Source organism: Triturus cristatus, chromosome 1_1, assembly GCF_964204655.1.
Source record: "Triturus cristatus chromosome 1_1, aTriCri1.1, whole genome shotgun sequence".
In the NCBI taxonomy this organism is placed as follows: Eukaryota; Metazoa; Chordata; class Amphibia; order Caudata; family Salamandridae; genus Triturus; species Triturus cristatus.
The window spans coordinates 288734420-288752041 of NC_140579.1; positions in this window are offsets into that span (position 1 = coordinate 288734420).

A 17622-nucleotide genomic window follows, 5' to 3' on the forward strand; every position below is an offset into this window, starting at 1 on the left:
CCTAGGACCGGTTTCTGGCATTTCAGCCGTCTTCAGCCAGGCTTGCTTGAATCCAGTGGCAAAGTGAGCAAGGGACTCACGTCTGAGCATACCCTGCAAACTTATGGCGAACAAAGCGGTACAAAAGGGGGTGGTGATAGACGGAGCATCAGAACTAATCAAACACTCACACCCAGTCAACAGATCTGCGTTTGATCCATCACCGTTCTTTAGACCACTCTGCCACCCCAATTCAGACATGGCCATATGCAAATCAGTCTGACCCTGTGCCTCATGGGAACAGTCCAGCCCGAACTGCCAAGCCATGCCTTCCCTGGACCGGAAACAAGCTTCCTAGGACCGGTTTCTGGCATTTCAGCCGTCTTCAGCCAGGCTTGCTTGAATCCAGTGGCAAAGTGAGCAAGGGACTCACGTCTGAGCATACCCTGCCAACTTATGGCAAACAAAGAGGTACAAAAGGGGGTGGTGATAGACGGAGCATCACAACTACTCAGACACTCACACCCAGTCAACAGATCTGGGTTTGATCCATCACCGTTCTTTAGCCCACTCTGCCACCCCAGTTCAGACATGGCCATATGCAAATCAGTCTGACCCTGTGCCTCATGGGAACAGTCCAGCCCGAACTGCCAAACCATGCCTTCCCTGGACCGGAAACAAGCTTCCTAGGACCGGTTTCTGGCATTTCAGCCCTTTTCAGCCAGGCTTGCTTGAAGCCAGTGGCAAAGTGAGCAAGGGACTCACGTCTGAGCATACCCTGCCAACTTATGGCGAACAAAGCGGTACAAAAGGGGGTGGTGATAGACGGAGCATCAGAACTAATCAAACACTCACACCCAGTCAACAGATCTGGGTTTGATCCATCACCATTCTTTAGCCCACTCTGCCACCCCAGTTCAGACATGGCCACATGCAAATCAGTCTGACCCTGTGCCTCATGGGAACAGTCCAGCCCGAACTGCCAAGCCATGCCTTCCCTGGACCGGAAACAAGCTTCCTAGGACCGGTTTCTGGCATTTCAGCCATCTTCAGCCAGGCTTGCTTGAAGCCAGTGGCAAAGTGAGCAAGGGACTCACGTCTGAGCATACCCTGCCAACTTATGGCGAACAAAGCGGTACAAAAGGGGGTGGTGATAGACGGAGCATCAGAACTAATCAAACACTCACACCCAGTCAACAGATCTGGGTTTGATCCATCACCGTTCTTTAGCCCACTCTGCCACCCCAGTTAAGACATGGCCATATGCAAATCAGTCTGACCCTGTGCCTCATGGGAACAGTCCGGCCCGAACTGCCAAGCCATGCCTTCCCTGGACCCGAAACAAGCTTCCTAGGACCGGTTTCTGGCATTTCAGGAGTCTTCAGCCAGGCTTGCTTGAATCCAGTGGCAAAGTGAGCAAGGGACTCACGTCTGAGCATACCCTGCCAACTTATGGCGAACAAAGCGGTACAAAAGGGGGTGGTGATAGACGGAGCATCAGAACTAATCAAATACTCACACCCAGTCAACAGATCTGGGTTTGATCCATCACCGTTCTTTAGCCCACTCTGCCACCCCAGTTCAGACATGGCCATATGCAAATCAGTCTGACCCTGTGCCTCATGGGAACAGTCCAGCCCGAACTGCCAAGCCATGCCTTCCCTGGACCGGAAACAAGCTTCCTAGGACCGGTTTCTGGCATTTCAGTCGTCTTCAGCCAGGCTTGCTTGAATCCAGTGGCAATGTGAGCAAGGGACTCATGTCTGAGCATACCCTGCCAACTTATGGCGAACAAAGCGGTACAAAAGGGGGTGGTGATAGACGGAGCATCAGAACTAATCAAACACTCACACCAAGTCAACAGATCTGGGTTTGATCCATCACCGTTCTTTAGCCCACTCTGCCACCCCAGTTCAGACACGGCCATATGCAAATCAGTCTGACCCTGTGCCTCATTGTAACAGTCCAGCCCGAACTGCCAAGCCATGCCTTCCCTGGACCGGAAACAAGCTTCCTAGGACCGGTTTCTCTCATTTCAGCAGTCTTCAGCCAGGCTTGCTTGAATCCAGTGGCAAAGTGAGCAGGGGACTCACGTTTGACCATACCCTGCCAACTTATGGCGAACAAAGCGGTACAAAAGGGGGTGGTGATAGACGGAGCATCAGAACTAATCAAACACTCACACCCAGTCAACAGATCTGGGTTTGATCCATCACCGTTCTTTAGCCCACTCTGCCACCCCAGTTCAGACATGGCCATATGCAAATCAGTCTGACCCTGTGCCTCATGGGAACAGTCCAGCCCGAACTGCCAAGCCATGCCTTCCCTGGACCAGAAACAAGCTTCCTAGGACCGGTTTCTGGCATTTCAGCCGTCTTCAGCCAGGCTTGCTTGAATCCAGTGGCAAAGTGAGCAAGGGACTCATGTCTGAGCATACCCTGCCAACTTATGGCGAACAAAGCGGTACAAAAGGGGATGGTGATAGACGGAGCATCAGAACTAATCAAACACTTACACCCAGTCAACAGATCTGGGTTTGATCCATCACCGTTCTTTAGCCCACTCTGCCACCCCAGTTCGGACATGGCCATATTCAAATCAGTCTGACCCTGTGCCTCATGGGAACAGTCCAGCCCGAACTGCCAAGCCATGCCTTCCCTAGACCGGAAACAAGCTTCCTAGGACCGGTTTCTGGCATTTCAGCCGTCTTCAGCCAGGCTTGCTTGAATCCAGTGGCAATGTGAGCAAGGGACTCACGTCTGAGCATACCCTGCCAACTTATGGCGAACAAAGCGGTACAAAAGGGGGTGGTGATAGACGGAGAATCAGAACTAATCAAACACTCACACCCTGTCAACAGATCTGGGTTTGATCCATCACCGTTCTTTAGCCCACTCTGCCACCCCAGTTCAGACATGGCCATATGCAAATCAGTCTGACCCTGTGCCTCATGGGAACAGTCCAGCCCGAACTGGCAAGCCATGCCTTCCCTGGACCGGAAACAAGCTTCCTAGGACAAGTTTCTGGCATTTCAGCCGTCTTCAGCCAGGCTTGCTTGAATCCAGTGGCAAAGTGAGCAAGGGACACACGTCTGAGCATACCCTGCCAACTTATGGCGAACAAAGAGGTACAAAAGGGGGTGGTGATAAACGGAGCATCAGAACTAATCAAACACTCACACCCAGTCACCAGATCTGGGTTTGATCCATCACCGTTGTTTAGCCCACTCTGCCACCCCAGTTCAGACATGGCCATATGCAAAGTAGTCTGACCCTGTGCCTCATGGGCACAGTCCAGCCCGAACTGCCAAGCCATGCCTTCCCTGGACCGGAAACAAGCTTCCTAGGACTGGTTTCTGGCATTTCAGCCGTCTTCAGCCAGGCTTGCTTGAATCCAGTGGCAAAGTGAGCAAGGGACTCACTTCTGAGCATACCCTGCCAACTTATGGCGAACAAAGCGGTACAAAAGGGGGTGGTGATAGACGGAGCATCAGAACTAATCAAACACTCACAACCAGTCAACAGATCTGGGTTTGATCCATCACCGTTCTTTAGCCCACTCTGCCACCCCAGTTCAGACATGGCCATATGCAAATCAGTCTGACCCTGTGCCTCATGGGAACAGTCCAGCCCGAACTGCCAAGCCATGCCTTCCCTGGACCGGAAACAAGCTTCCTAGGACCGGTTTCTGGCATTTCAGCCGTCTTCAGCCAGGCTTGCTTGAATCCAGTGGCAAAGTGAGCAAGGGACTCACGTCTGAGCATACCCTGCCAACTTATGGCAAACAAAGCGGTACAAAAGGGGGTGGTGATAGACGGAGCATCAGAACTAATCAAACACTCACGCCCAGTCAACAGATCTGGGTTTGATCCATCACCGTTCTTTAGCCCACTCTGCCACCCCAGTTCAGACACAGCCATATGCAAATCAGTCTGACCCGGTGCCTCATGGTAACAGTCCAGCCCGAACTGCCAAGCCATGCCTTCCCTGGACCGGAAACAAGCTTCCTAGGACCGGTTTCTGGCATTTTAGCCATCTTCAGCCAGGCTTCCTGGAATCCAGTGGCAAAGTGAGCAAGGGAATCACGTCTGAGCATACCCTGCCAACTTATGGCGAACAAAGAGGTACAAAAGGGGGTGGTGATAGACGGAGCATCACAACTAATCAGACACTCACACCCAGTCAACAGATCTGGGTTTGATCCATCACCGTTCTTTAGCCCACTCTGCCACCCCAGTTCAGACATGGCCATATGCAAATCAGTCTGACCCTGTGCCTCATGGGAACAGTCCAGCCCGAACTGCCAAACCATGCCTTCCCTGGACCGGAAACAAGCTTCCTAGGACCGGTTTCGGGCATTTCAGCCCTTTTCAGCCAGGCTTGCTTGAAGCCAGTGGCAAAGTGAGCAAGGGACTCACGTCTGAGCATACCCTGCCAACTTATGGCGAACAAAGCGGTACAAAAGGGGGTGGTGATAGACGGAGCATCAGAACTAATCAAACACTCACACCCAGTCAACAGATCTGGGTTTGATCCATCACCGTTCTTTAGCCCACTCTGCCACCCCAGTTCAGACATGGCCATATGCAAATCAGTCTGACCCTGTGCCTCATGGGAACAGTCCAGCCCGAACTGCCAAGCCATGCCTTCCCTGGACCAGAAACAAGCTTCCTAGGACCGGTTTCTGGCATTTCAGCCATCTTCAGCCAGGCTTGCTTGAAGCCAGTGGCAAAGTGAGCAAGGGACTCACATCTGAGCATACCCTGCCAACTTATGGCGAACAAAGCGGTACAAAAGGGGGTGGTGATAGACGGAGCATCAGAACTAATCAAACACTCACACCCAGTCAACAGATCTGGGTTTGATCCATCACCGTTCTTTAGCCCACTCTGCCACCCCAGTTCAGACATGGCCATATGCAAATCAGTCTGACCCTGTGCCTCATGGGAACAGTCCAGCCCGAACTGCCAAGCCATGCCTTCCCTGGACCGTAAACAAGCTTCCTAGGACCGGTTTCTGGCATTTCAGCCGTCTTCAGCCAGGCTTGCTTGAATCCAGTGGCAAAGTGAGCAAGGGACTCACGTCTGAGCATACCCTGCCAACTTATGGCGAACAAAGCGGTACAAAAGGGGGTGGTGATAGACGGAGCATCAGAACTAATCAAACACTCACACCGAGTCAACAGATCTGGGTTTGATCCATCACCGTTCTTTAGCCCACTCTGCCACCCCAGTTCAGACATGGCCATATGCAAATCAGTCTGACCCTGTGCCTCATGGTAACAGTCCAGCCCGAACTGCCAAGCCATGCCTTCCCTGGACCGGAAACAAGCTTCCTAGGACCGGTTTCTGGCATTTCAGCCGTCTTTAGCCAGGCTTGCTTGAATCCAGTGGCAAAGTGAGCAAGGGACTCACGTCTGAGCATACCCTGCCAACTTATGGCGAACAAAGCGGTACAAAAGGGAGTGGTGATAGACGGAGCATCAGAACTAATCAAATACTCACACCCAGTCAACAGATCTGGGTTTGATCCATCACCGTTCTTTAGCCCACTCTGCCACCCCAGTTCAGACATGGCCATATGCAAATCAGTCTGACCCTGTGCCTCATGGGAACAGTCCAGCCCGAACTGCCAAGCCATGCCTTCCCTGGACCGGAAACCAGCTTCCTAGGACCGGTTTCTGGCATTTCAGCCGTCTTCAGCCAGGCTTGCTTGAATCCAGTGGCAATGTGAGCAAGGGACTCACGTCTGAGCATACCCTGCCAACTTATGGCGAACAAAGCGGTACAAAAGGGGGTGGTGATAGACGGAGCATCAGAACTAATCAAACACTCACACCCAGTCAACAGATCTGGGTTTGATCCATCACCGTTCTTTAGCCCACTCTGCCACCCCAGTTCAGACACGGCCATATGCAAATCAGTCTGACCCTGTGCCTCATGGTAACAGTCCAGCCCGAACTGCCAAGCCATGCCTTCCCTGGACCGGAAACAAGCTTCCTAGGACCGGTTTCTGGCATTTCAGCAGTCTTCAGCCAGGCTTGCTTGAATCCAGTGGCAAAGTGAGCAGGGGACTCACGTCTGAGCATACCCTGCCAACTTATGGCGAACAAAGCGGTACAAAAGGGGGTGGTGATAGACGGAGCATCAGAACTAATCAAACACTCACACCCAGTCAACAGATCTGGGTTTGATCCATCACCGTTCTTTAGCCCACTCTGCCACCCCAGTTCAGACATGGCCATATGCAAATCAGTCTGACCCTGTGCCTCATGGGAACAGCCCAGCCCGAACTGCCAAGCCATGCCTTCCCATGACCGGAAACAAGCTTCCTAGGACCGGTTTCTGGCATTTAAGCCGTCTTCAGCCAGGCTTGCTTGAATCCAGTGGCAAAGTGAGCAAGGGACTCACGTCTGAGCATACCCTGCCAACTTATGGCGAACAAAGCGGTACAAAAGGGGGTGGTGATAGACGGAGCATCAGAACTAATCAAACACTCACAAACAGTCAACAGAACTGGGTTTGATCCATCACCGTTCTTTAGCCCACTCTGCCACCCCAGTTCAGACATGGCCATATGCAAATCAGTCTGACCCTGTGCCTCATGGGAACAGTCCAGCCCAAACTGCTAAGCCATGCCTTCCCATGACCGGAAACAAGCTTCCTAGGACCGGTTTCTGGCATTTCAGCCGTCTTCAGCCAGGCTTGCTTGAATCCAGTGGCAAAGTGAGCAAGGGACTCACGTCTGAGCATACCCTGCCAACTTATCGCGAACAAAGCGGCAAAAAAGGGGGTGGTGATAGACGGAGCATCAGAACTAATCAAACACTCACACCCAGTCAACAGATCTGCGTTTGATCCATCACCGTTCTTTAGCCCACTCTGCCACCCCAGTTCAGACATGGCCATATGCAAATCAGTCTGACCCTGTGCCTCATGGTAACAGTCCAGCCCGAACTGCCAAGCCATGCCTTCCCTGGACCGGAAACAAGCTTCCTAGGACCGGTTTCTGCCATTTCAGCCGTCTTTAGCCAGGCTTGCTTGAATCCAGTGGCAAAGTGAGCAAGGGACTCACGTCTGAGCATACCCTGCCAACTTATGGCGAACAAAGCGGTACAAAAGGGGGTGGTGATAGACGGAGCATCAGAACTAATCAAACACTCACACCCAGTCAACAGATCTGGGTTTGATCCATCACCGTTCTTTAGCCCACTCTGCCACCCCAGTTCAGACATGGCCATATGCAAATCAGTCTGACCCTGTGCCTCATGGGAACAGTCCAGCCCGAACTGCCAAGCCATGCCTTCCCTGGACCGGAAACCAGCTTCCTAGGACCGGTTTCTGGCATTTCAGCCGTCTTCAGCCAGGCTTGCTTGAATCCAGTGGCAATGTGAGCAAGGGACTCACGTCTGAGCATACCCTGCCAACTTATGGCGAACAAAGCGGTACAAAAGGGGGTGGTGATAGACGGAGCATCAGAACTAATCAAACACTCACACCCAGTCAACAGATCTGGGTTTGATCCATCACCGTTCTTTAGCCCACTCTGCCACCCCAGTTCAGACACGGCCATATGCAAATCAGTCTGACCCTGTGCCTCATGGTAACAGTCCAGCCCGAACTGCCAAGCCATGCCTTCCCTGGACCGGAAACAAGCTTCCTAGGACCGGTTTCTGGCATTTCAGCAGTCTTCAGCCAGGCTTGCTTGAATCCAGTGGCAAAGTGAGCAGGGGACTCACGTCTGAGCATACCCTGCCAACTTATGGCGAACAAAGCGGTACAAAAGGGGGTGGTGATAGACGGAGCATCAGAACTAATCAAACACTCACACCCAGTCAACAGATCTGGGTTTGATCCATCACCGTTCTTTAGCCAACTCTGCCACCCCAGTTCAGACATGGCCATATGCAAAGCTGTCTGACCCTGTGCCTCAGGGGAACAGTCCAGCCCGAACTGCCAAGCCATGCCTTCCCTGGACCGGAAACAAGCTTCCTAGGACCGGTTTCTGGCATTTCAGCCGTCTTCAGCCAGGCTTGCTTGAATCCAGTGGCAAAGTGAGCAAGGGACTCACGTCTGAGCATACCCTGCCAACTTATGGCGAACAAAGCGGTACAAAAGGGGGTGGTGATAGACGGAGCATCAAAACTAATCAAACACTCACAACCAGTCAACAGATCTGGGTTTGATCCATCACCGTTCTTTAGCCCACTCTGCCACCCCAGTTCAGACATGGCCATATGCAAATCAGTCTGACCCTGTGCCTCATGGGAACAGCCCAGCCCGAACTGCCAAGCCATGCCTTCCCATGACCGGAAACAAGCTTCCTAGGACCGGTTTCTGGCATTTAAGCCGTCTTCAGCCAGGCTTGCTTGAATCCAGTGGCAAAGTGAGCAAGGGACTCACGTCTGAGCATACCCTGCCAACTTATGGCGAACAAAGCGGTACAAAAGGGGGTGGTGATAGACGGAGCATCAGAACTAATCAAACACTCACAAACAGTCAACAGAACTGGGTTTGATCCATCACCGTTCTTTAGCCCACTCTGCCACCCCAGTTCAGACATGGCCATATGCAAATCAGTCTGACCCTGTGCCTCATGGGAACAGTCCAGCCCGAACTGCTAAGCCATGCCTTCCCATGACCGGAAACAAGCTTCCTAGGACCGGTTTCTGGCATTTCAGCCGTCTTCAGCCAGGCTTGCTTGAATCCAGTGGCAAAGTGAGCAAGGGACTCACGTCTGAGCATACCCTGCCAACTTATCGCGAACAAAGCGGCAAAAAAGGGGGTGGTGATAGACGGAGCATCAGAACTAATCAAACACTCACACCCAGTCAACAGATCTGCGTTTGATCCATCACCGTTCTTTAGCCCACTCTGCCACCCCAGTTCAGACATGGCCATATGCAAATCAGTCTGACCCTATGCCTCATGGGAACAGTCCAGCCCGAACTGCCAAGCCATGCCTTCCCTGGACCGCACACAAGCTTCCTAGGACCGGTTTCTGGCATTTCAGCCATCTTCAGCCAGGCTTGCTTGAATCCAGTGGCAAAGTGAGCAAGGGTCTCACGTCTGAGCATACCATGCCAACTTATGGCGAACAAAGCGGTACAAAAGGGGATGGTGATAGACGGAGCATCAGAATTAATCAAACACTCACACCCAGTCAACAGATCTGGGTTTGATCCATCACCGTTCTTTAGCCCACTCTGCCACCCCAGTTCAGACATGGCCATATGCAAATCAGTCTGACCCTGTGCCTCATGGTAACAGTCCAGCCCGAACTGCCAAGCCATGCCTTCCCTGGACCGGAAACAAGCTTCCTAGGACCGGTTTCTGGCATTTCAGCCGTCTTCAGCCAGGCTTGCTTGAATCCAGTGGCAAAGTGAGCAAGGGACTCACGTCTGAGCATACCCTGCCAACTTATGGCGAACAAGCGGTACAAAAGGGGGTGGTGATAGACGGAGCATCAAAACTAATCAAACACTCACAACCAGTCAACAGATCTGGATTTGATCCATCACCGTTCTTTAGCCCACTCTGCCACCCCAGTTCAGACATGGCCATATGCAAATCAGTCTGACCCTGTGCCTCATGGGAACAGCCCAGCCCGAACTGCCAAGCCATGCCTTCCCATGACCGGAAACAAGCTTCCTAGGACCGGTTTCTGGCATTTAAGCCGTCTTCAGCCAGGCTTGCTTGAATCCAGTGGCAAAGTGAGCAAGGGACTCACGTCTGAGCATACCCTGCCAACTTATGGCGAACAAAGCGGTACAAAAGGGGGTGGTGATAGACGGAGCATCAGAACTAATCAAACACTCACAAACAGTCAACAGAACTGGGTTTGATCCATCACCGTTCTTTAGCCCACTCTGCCACCCCAGTTCAGACATGGCCATATGCAAATCAGTCTGACCCTGTGCCTCATGGGAACAGTCCAGCCCGAACTGCCAAGCCATGCCTTCCCATGACCGGAAACAAGCTTCCTAGGACCGGTTTCTGGCATTTCAGCCGTCTTCAGCCAGGCTTGCTTGAATCCAGTGGCAAAGTGAGCAAGGGACTCACGTCTGAGCATACCCTGCCAACTTATCGCGAACAAAGCGGCCAAAAAGGGGGTGGTGATAGACGGAGCATCAGAACTAATCAAACACTCACACCCAGTCAACAGATCTGCGTTTGATCCATCACCGTTCTTTAGCCCACTCTGCCACCCCAGTTCAGACATGGCCATATGCAAATCAGTCTGACCCTATGCCTCATGGGAACAGTCCAGCCCGAACTGCCAAGCCATGCCTTCCCATGACCGGAAACAAGCTTCCTAGGACCGGTTTCTGGCATTTCAGCCGTCTTCAGCCAGGCTTGCTTGAATCCAGTGGCAAAGTGAGCAAGGGACTCACGTCTGAGCATACCCTGCCAACTTATGGCGAACAAAGCGGTACAAAAGGGGGTGGTGATAGACGGAGCATCAGAACTAATCAAACACTCACACCCAGTCAACAGATCTGGGTTTGATCCATCACCGTTCTTTAGCCCACTCTGCCACCCCAGTTCAGACATGGCCATATGCAAATCAGTCTGACCCTGTGCCTCATGGGAACAGTCCAGCCCGAACTGCCAAACCATGCCTTCCCTGGACCGGAAACAAGCTTCCTAGGACCGGTTTCTGGCATTTCAGCCCTTTTCAGCCAGGCTTGCTTGAAGCCAGTGGCAAAGTGAGCAAGGGACTCACGTCTGAGCATACCCTGCCAACTTATGGCGAACAAAGCGGTACAAAAGGGGGTGGTGATAGACGGAGCATCAGAACTAATCAAACACTCACACCCAGTCAACAGATCTGGGTTTGATCCATCACCATTCTTTAGCCCACTCTGCCACCCCAGTTCAGACATGGCCACATGCAAATCAGTCTGACCCTGTGCCTCATGGGAACAGTCCAGCCCGAACTGCCAAGCCATGCCTTCCCTGGACCGGAAACAAGCTTCCTAGGACCGGTTTCTGGCATTTCAGCCATCTTCAGCCAGGCTTGCTTGAAGCCAGTGGCAAAGTGAGCAAGGGACTCACGTCTGAGCATACCCTGCCAACTTATGGCGAACAAAGCGGTACAAAAGGGGGTGGTGATAGACGGAGCATCAGAACTAATCAAACACTCACACCCAGTCAACATATCTGGGTTTGATCCATCACCGTTCTTTAGCCCACTCTGCCACCCCAGTTAAGACATGGCCATATGCAAATCAGTCTGACCCTGTGCCTCATGGGAACAGTCCGGCCCGAACTGCCAAGCCATGCCTTCCCTGGACCCGAAACAAGCTTCCTAGGACCGGTTTCTGGCATTTCAGGAGTCTTCAGCCAGGCTTGCTTGAATCCAGTGGCAAAGTGAGCAAGGGACTCACGTCTGAGCATACCCTGCCAACTTATGGCGAACAAAGCGGTACAAAAGGGGGTGGTGATAGACGGAGCATCAGAACTAATCAAATACTCACACCCAGTCAACAGATCTGGGTTTGATCCATCACCGTTCTTTAGCCCACTCTGCCACCCCAGTTCAGACATGGCCATATGCAAATCAGTCTGACCCTGTGCCTCATGGGAACAGTCCAGCCCGAACTGCCAAGCCATGCCTTCCCTGGACCGGAAACAAGCTTCCTAGGACCGGTTTCTGGCATTTCAGCCGTCTTCAGCCAGGCTTGCTTGAATCCAGTGGCAATGTGAGCAAGGGACTCACGTCTGAGCATACCCTGCCAACTTATGGCGAACAAAGCGGTACAAAAGGGGGTGGTGATAGACGGAGCATCAGAACTAATCAAACACTCACACCCAGTCAACAGATCTAGGTTTGATCCATCACCGTTCTTTAGCCCACTCTGCCACCCCAGTTCAGACACGGCCATATGCAAATCAGTCTGACCCTGTGCCTCATTGTAACAGTCCAGCCCGAACTGCCAAGCCATGCCTTCCCTGGACCGGAAACAAGCTTCCTAGGACCGGTTTCTCTCATTTCAGCAGTCTTCAGCCAGGCTTGCTTGAATCCAGTGGCAAAGTGAGCAGGGGACTCACGTTTGACCATACCCTGCCAACTTATGGCGAACAAAGCGGTACAAAAGGGGGTGGTGATAGACGGAGCATCAGAACTAATCAAACACTCACACCCAGTCAACAGATCTGGGTTTGATCCATCACCGTTCTTTAGCCCACTCTGCCACCCCAGTTCAGACATGGCCATATGCAAATCAGTCTGACCCTGTGCCTCATGGGAACAGTCCAGCCCGAACTGCCAAGCCATGCCTTCCCTGGACCAGAAACAAGCTTCCTAGGACCGGTTTCTGGCATTTCAGCCGTCTTCAGCCAGGCTTGCTTGAATCCAGTGGCAAAGTGAGCAAGGGACTCATGTCTGAGCATACCCTGCCAACTTATGGCGAACAAAGCGGTACAAAAGGGGATGGTGATAGACGGAGCATCAGAACTAATCAAACACTTACACCCAGTCAACAGATCTGGGTTTGATCCATCACCGTTCTTTAGCCCACTCTGCCACCCCAGTTCGGACATGGCCATATTCAAATCAGTCTGACCCTGTGCCTCACGGGAACAGTCCAGCCCGAACTGCCAAGCCATGCCTTCCCTAGACCGGAAACAAGCTTCCTAGGACCGGTTTCTGGCATTTCAGCCGTCTTCAGCCAGGCTTGCTTGAATCCAGTGGATATGTGAGCAAGGGACTCACGTCTGAGCATACCCTGCCAACTTATGGCGAACAAAGCGGTACAAAAGGGGGTGGTGATAGACGGAGAATCAGAACTAATCAAACACTCACACCCTGTCAACAGATCTGGGTTTGATCCATCACCGTTCTTTAGCCCACTCTGCCACCCCAGTTCAGACATGGCCATATGCAAATCAGTCTGACCCTGTGCCTCATGGGAACAGTCCAGCCCGAACTGGCAAGCCATGCCTTCCCTGGACCGGAAACAAGCTTCCTAGGACCAGTTTCTGGCATTTCAGCCGTCTTCATCCAGGCTTGCTTGAATCCAGTGGCAAAGTGAGCAAGGGACACACGTCTGAGCATACCCTGCCAACTTATGGCGAACAAAGAGGTACAAAAGGGGGTGGTGATAAACGGAGCATCAGAACTAATCAAACACTCACACCCAGTCAACAGATCTGGGTTTGATCCATCACCGTTGTTTAGCCCACTCTGCCACCCCAGTTCAGACATGGCCATATGCAAAGTAGTCTGACCCTGTGCCTCATGGGCACAGTCCAGCCCGAACTGCCAAGCCATGCCTTCCCTGGACCGGAAACAAGCTTCCTAGGACTGGTTTCTGGCATTTCAGCCGTCTTCAGCCAGGCTTGCTTGAATCCAGTGGCAAAGTGAGCAAGGGACTCACGTCTGAGCATACCCTGCCAACTTATGGCGAACAAAGCGGTACAAAAGGGGGTGGTGATAGACGGAGCATCAGAACTAATCAAACACTCACAACCAGTCAACAGATCTGGGTTTGATCCATCACCGTTCTTTAGCCCACTCTGCCACCCCAGTTCAGACATGGCCATATGCAAATCAGTCTGACCCTGTGCCTCATGGGAACAGTCCAGCCCGAACTGCCAAGCCATGCCTTCCCTGGACCGGAAACAAGCTTCCTAGGACCGGTTTCTGGCATTTCAGCCGTCTTCAGCCAGGCTTGCTTGAATCCAGTGGCAAAGTGAGCAAGGGACTCACGTCTGAGCATACCCTGCCAACTTATGGCAAACAAAGCGGTACAAAAGGGGGTGGTGATAGACGGAGCATCAGAACTAATCAAACACTCACGCCCAGTCAACAGATCTGGGTTTGATCCATCACCGTTCTTTAGCCCACTCTGCCACCCCAGTTCAGACACAGCCATATGCAAATCAGTCTGACCCGGTGCCTCATGGTAACAGTCCAGCCCGAACTGCCAAGCCATGCCTTCCCTGGACCGGAAACAAGCTTCCTAGGACCGGTTTATGGCATTTCAGCCATCTTCAGCCAGGCTTCCTGGAATCCAGTGGCAAAGTGAGGAAGGGACTCACGTCTGAGCATACCCTGCCAACTTATGGCGAACAAAGCGGTACAAAAGGGGGTGGTGATAGACGGAGCATCAGAACTAATCAAACACTCACACTCAGTCAACAGATCTGGGTTTGATCCATCACCGTTCTTTAGCCCACTCTGCCACCCCAGTTCAGACATGGCCATATGCAAATCAGTCTGACCTTGTGCCTCATGGGAACAGTCCAGCCCGAACTGCCAAGCCATGCCTTCCCATGACCGGAAACAAGCTTCCTAGGACCGGTTTCTGGCATTTCAGCCGTCTTCAGCCAGGCTTGCTTGAATCCAGTGGCAAAGTGAGCAAGGGACTCACGTCTGAGCATAACCTGCAAACTTATGGCGAACAAAGCGGTACAAAAGGGGGTGGTGATAGACGGAGCATCAGAACTAATCAAACACTCACACCCAGTCAACAGATCTGCGTTTGATCCATCACCGTTCTTTAGCCCACTCTGCCACCCCAATTCAGACATGGCCATATGCAAATCAGTCTGACCCTGTGCCTCATGGGAACAGTCCAGCCCGAACTGCCAAGCCATGCCTTCCCTGGACCGGAAACAAGCTTCCTAGGACCGGTTTCTGGCATTTCAGCCGTCTTCAGCCAGGCTTGCTTGAATCCAGTGGCAAAGTGAGCAAGGGACTCACGTCTGAGCATACCCTGCCAACTTATGGCGAACAAAGAGGTACAAAAGGGGGTGGTGATAGACGGAGCATCACAACTAATCAGACACTCACACCCAGTCAACAGATCTGGGTTTGATCCATCACCGTTCTTTAGCCCACTCTGCCACCCCAGTTCAGACATGGCCATATGCAAATCAGTCTGACCCTGTGCCTCATGGGAACAGTCCAGCCCGAACTGCCAAGCCATGCCTTCCCTGGACCGGAAACAAGCTTCCTAGGAGCGGTTTCTGGCATTTCTGCCGTCTTCAGCCAGGCTTGCTTGAATCCAGTGGCAAAGTGAGCAAGGGACTCACGTCTGAGCATACCCTGCCAACTTATGGCGAACAAAGCGGTACAAAAGGGGGTGGTGATAGACGGAGCATCAGAACTAATCAAACACTCACACCCAGTCAACAGATCTGGGTTTGATCCATCACCGTTCTTTAGCCCACTCTGCCACCCCAGTTCAGACATGGCCATATGCAAAGCTGTCTGACCCTGTGCCTCAGGGGAACAGTCCAGCCCGAACTGCCAAGCCATGCCTTCCCTGGACCGGAAACAAGCTTCCTAGGACCGGTTTCTGGCATTTCAGCCGTCTTCAGCCAGGCTTGCTTGAATCCAGTGGCAAAGTGAGCAAGGGACTCACGTCTGAGCATACCCTGCCAACTTATGGCGAACAAAGCGGTACAAAAGGGGGTGGTGATAGACGGAGCATCAAAACTAATCAAACACTCACAACCAGTCAACAGATCTGGGTTTGATCCATCACCGTTCTTTAGCCCACTCTGCCACCCCAGTTCAGACATGGCCATATGCAAATCAGTCTGACCCTGTGCCTCATGGGAACAGCCCAGCCCGAACTGCCAAGCCATGCCTTCCCATGACCGGAAACAAGCTTCCTAGGACCGGTTTCTGGCATTTAAGCCGTCTTCAGCCAGGCTTGCTTGAATCCAGTGGCAAAGTGAGCAAGGGACTCACGTCTGAGCATACCCTGCCAACTTATGGCGAACAAAGCGGTACAAAAGGGGGTGGTGATAGACGGAGCATCAGAACTAATCAAACACTCACAAACAGTCAACAGAACTGGGTTTGATCCATCACCGTTCTTTAGCCCACTCTGCCACCCCAGTTCAGACATGGCCATATGCAAATCAGTCTGACCCTGTGCCTCATGGGAACAGTCCAGCCCGAACTGCTAAGCCATGCCTTCCCATGACCGGAAACAAGCTTCCTAGGACCGGTTTCTGGCATTTCAGCCGTCTTCAGCCAGGCTTGCTTGAATCCAGTGGCAAAGTGAGCAAGGGACTCACGTCTGAGCATACCCTGCCAACTTATCGCGAACAAAGCGGCAAAAAAGGGGGTGGTGATAGACGGAGCATCAGAACTAATCAAACACTCACACCCAGTCAACAGATCTGCGTTTGATCCATCACCGTTCTTTAGCCCACTCTGCCACCCCAGTTCAGACATGGCCATATGCAAATCAGTCTGACCCTATGCCTCATGGGAACAGTCCAGCCCGAACTGCCAAGCCATGCCTTCCCTGGACCGCACACAAGCTTCCTAGGACCGGTTTCTGGCATTTCAGCCATCTTCAGCCAGGCTTGCTTGAATCCAGTGGCAAAGTGAGCAAGGGTCTCACGTCTGAGCATACCATGCCAACTTATGGCGAACAAAGCGGTACAAAAGGGGATGGTGATAGACGGAGCATCAGAATTAATCAAACACTCACACCCAGTCAACAGATCTGGGTTTGATCCATCACCGTTCTTTAGCCCACTCTGCCACCCCAGTTCAGACATGGCCATATGCAAATCAGTCTGACCCTGTGCCTCATGGTAACAGTCCAGCCCGAACTGCCAAGCCATGCCTTCCCTGGACCGGAAACAAGCTTCCTAGGACCGGTTTCTGGCATTTCAGCCGTCTTCAGCCAGGCTTGCTTGAATCCAGTGGCAAAGTGAGCAAGGGACTCACGTCTGAGCATACCCTGCCAACTTATGGCGAACAAGCGGTACAAAAGGGGGTGGTGATAGACGGAGCATCAAAACTAATCAAACACTCACAACCAGTCAACAGATCTGGATTTGATCCATCACCGTTCTTTAGCCCACTCTGCCACCCCAGTTCAGACATGGCCATATGCAAATCAGTCTGACCCTGTGCCTCATGGGAACAGCCCAGCCCGAACTGCCAAGCCATGCCTTCCCATGACCGGAAACAAGCTTCCTAGGACCGGTTTCTGGCATTTAAGCCGTCTTCAGCCAGGCTTGCTTGAATCCAGTGGCAAAGTGAGCAAGGGACTCACGTCTGAGCATACCCTGCCAACTTATGGCGAACAAAGCGGTACAAAAGGGGGTGGTGATAGACGGAGCATCAGAACTAATCAAACACTCACAAACAGTCAACAGAACTGGGTTTGATCCATCACCGTTCTTTAGCCCACTCTGCCACCCCAGTTCAGACATGGCCATATGCAAATCAGTCTGACCCTGTGCCTCATGGGAACAGTCCAGCCCGAACTGCCAAGCCATGCCTTCCCATGACCGGAAACAAGCTTCCTAGGACCGGTTTCTGGCATTTCAGCCGTCTTCAGCCAGGCTTGCTTGAATCCAGTGGCAAAGTGAGCAAGGGACTCACGTCTGAGCATACCCTGCCAACTTATCGCGAACAAAGCGGCCAAAAAGGGGGTGGTGATAGACGGAGCATCAGAACTAATCAAACACTCACACCCAGTCAACAGATCTGCGTTTGATCCATCACCGTTCTTTAGCCCACTCTGCCACCCCAGTTCAGACATGGCCATATGCAAATCAGTCTGACCCTATGCCTCATGGGAACAGTCCAGCCCGAACTGCCAAGCCATGCCTTCCCATGACCGGAAACAAGCTTCCTAGGACCGGTTTCTGGCATTTCAGCC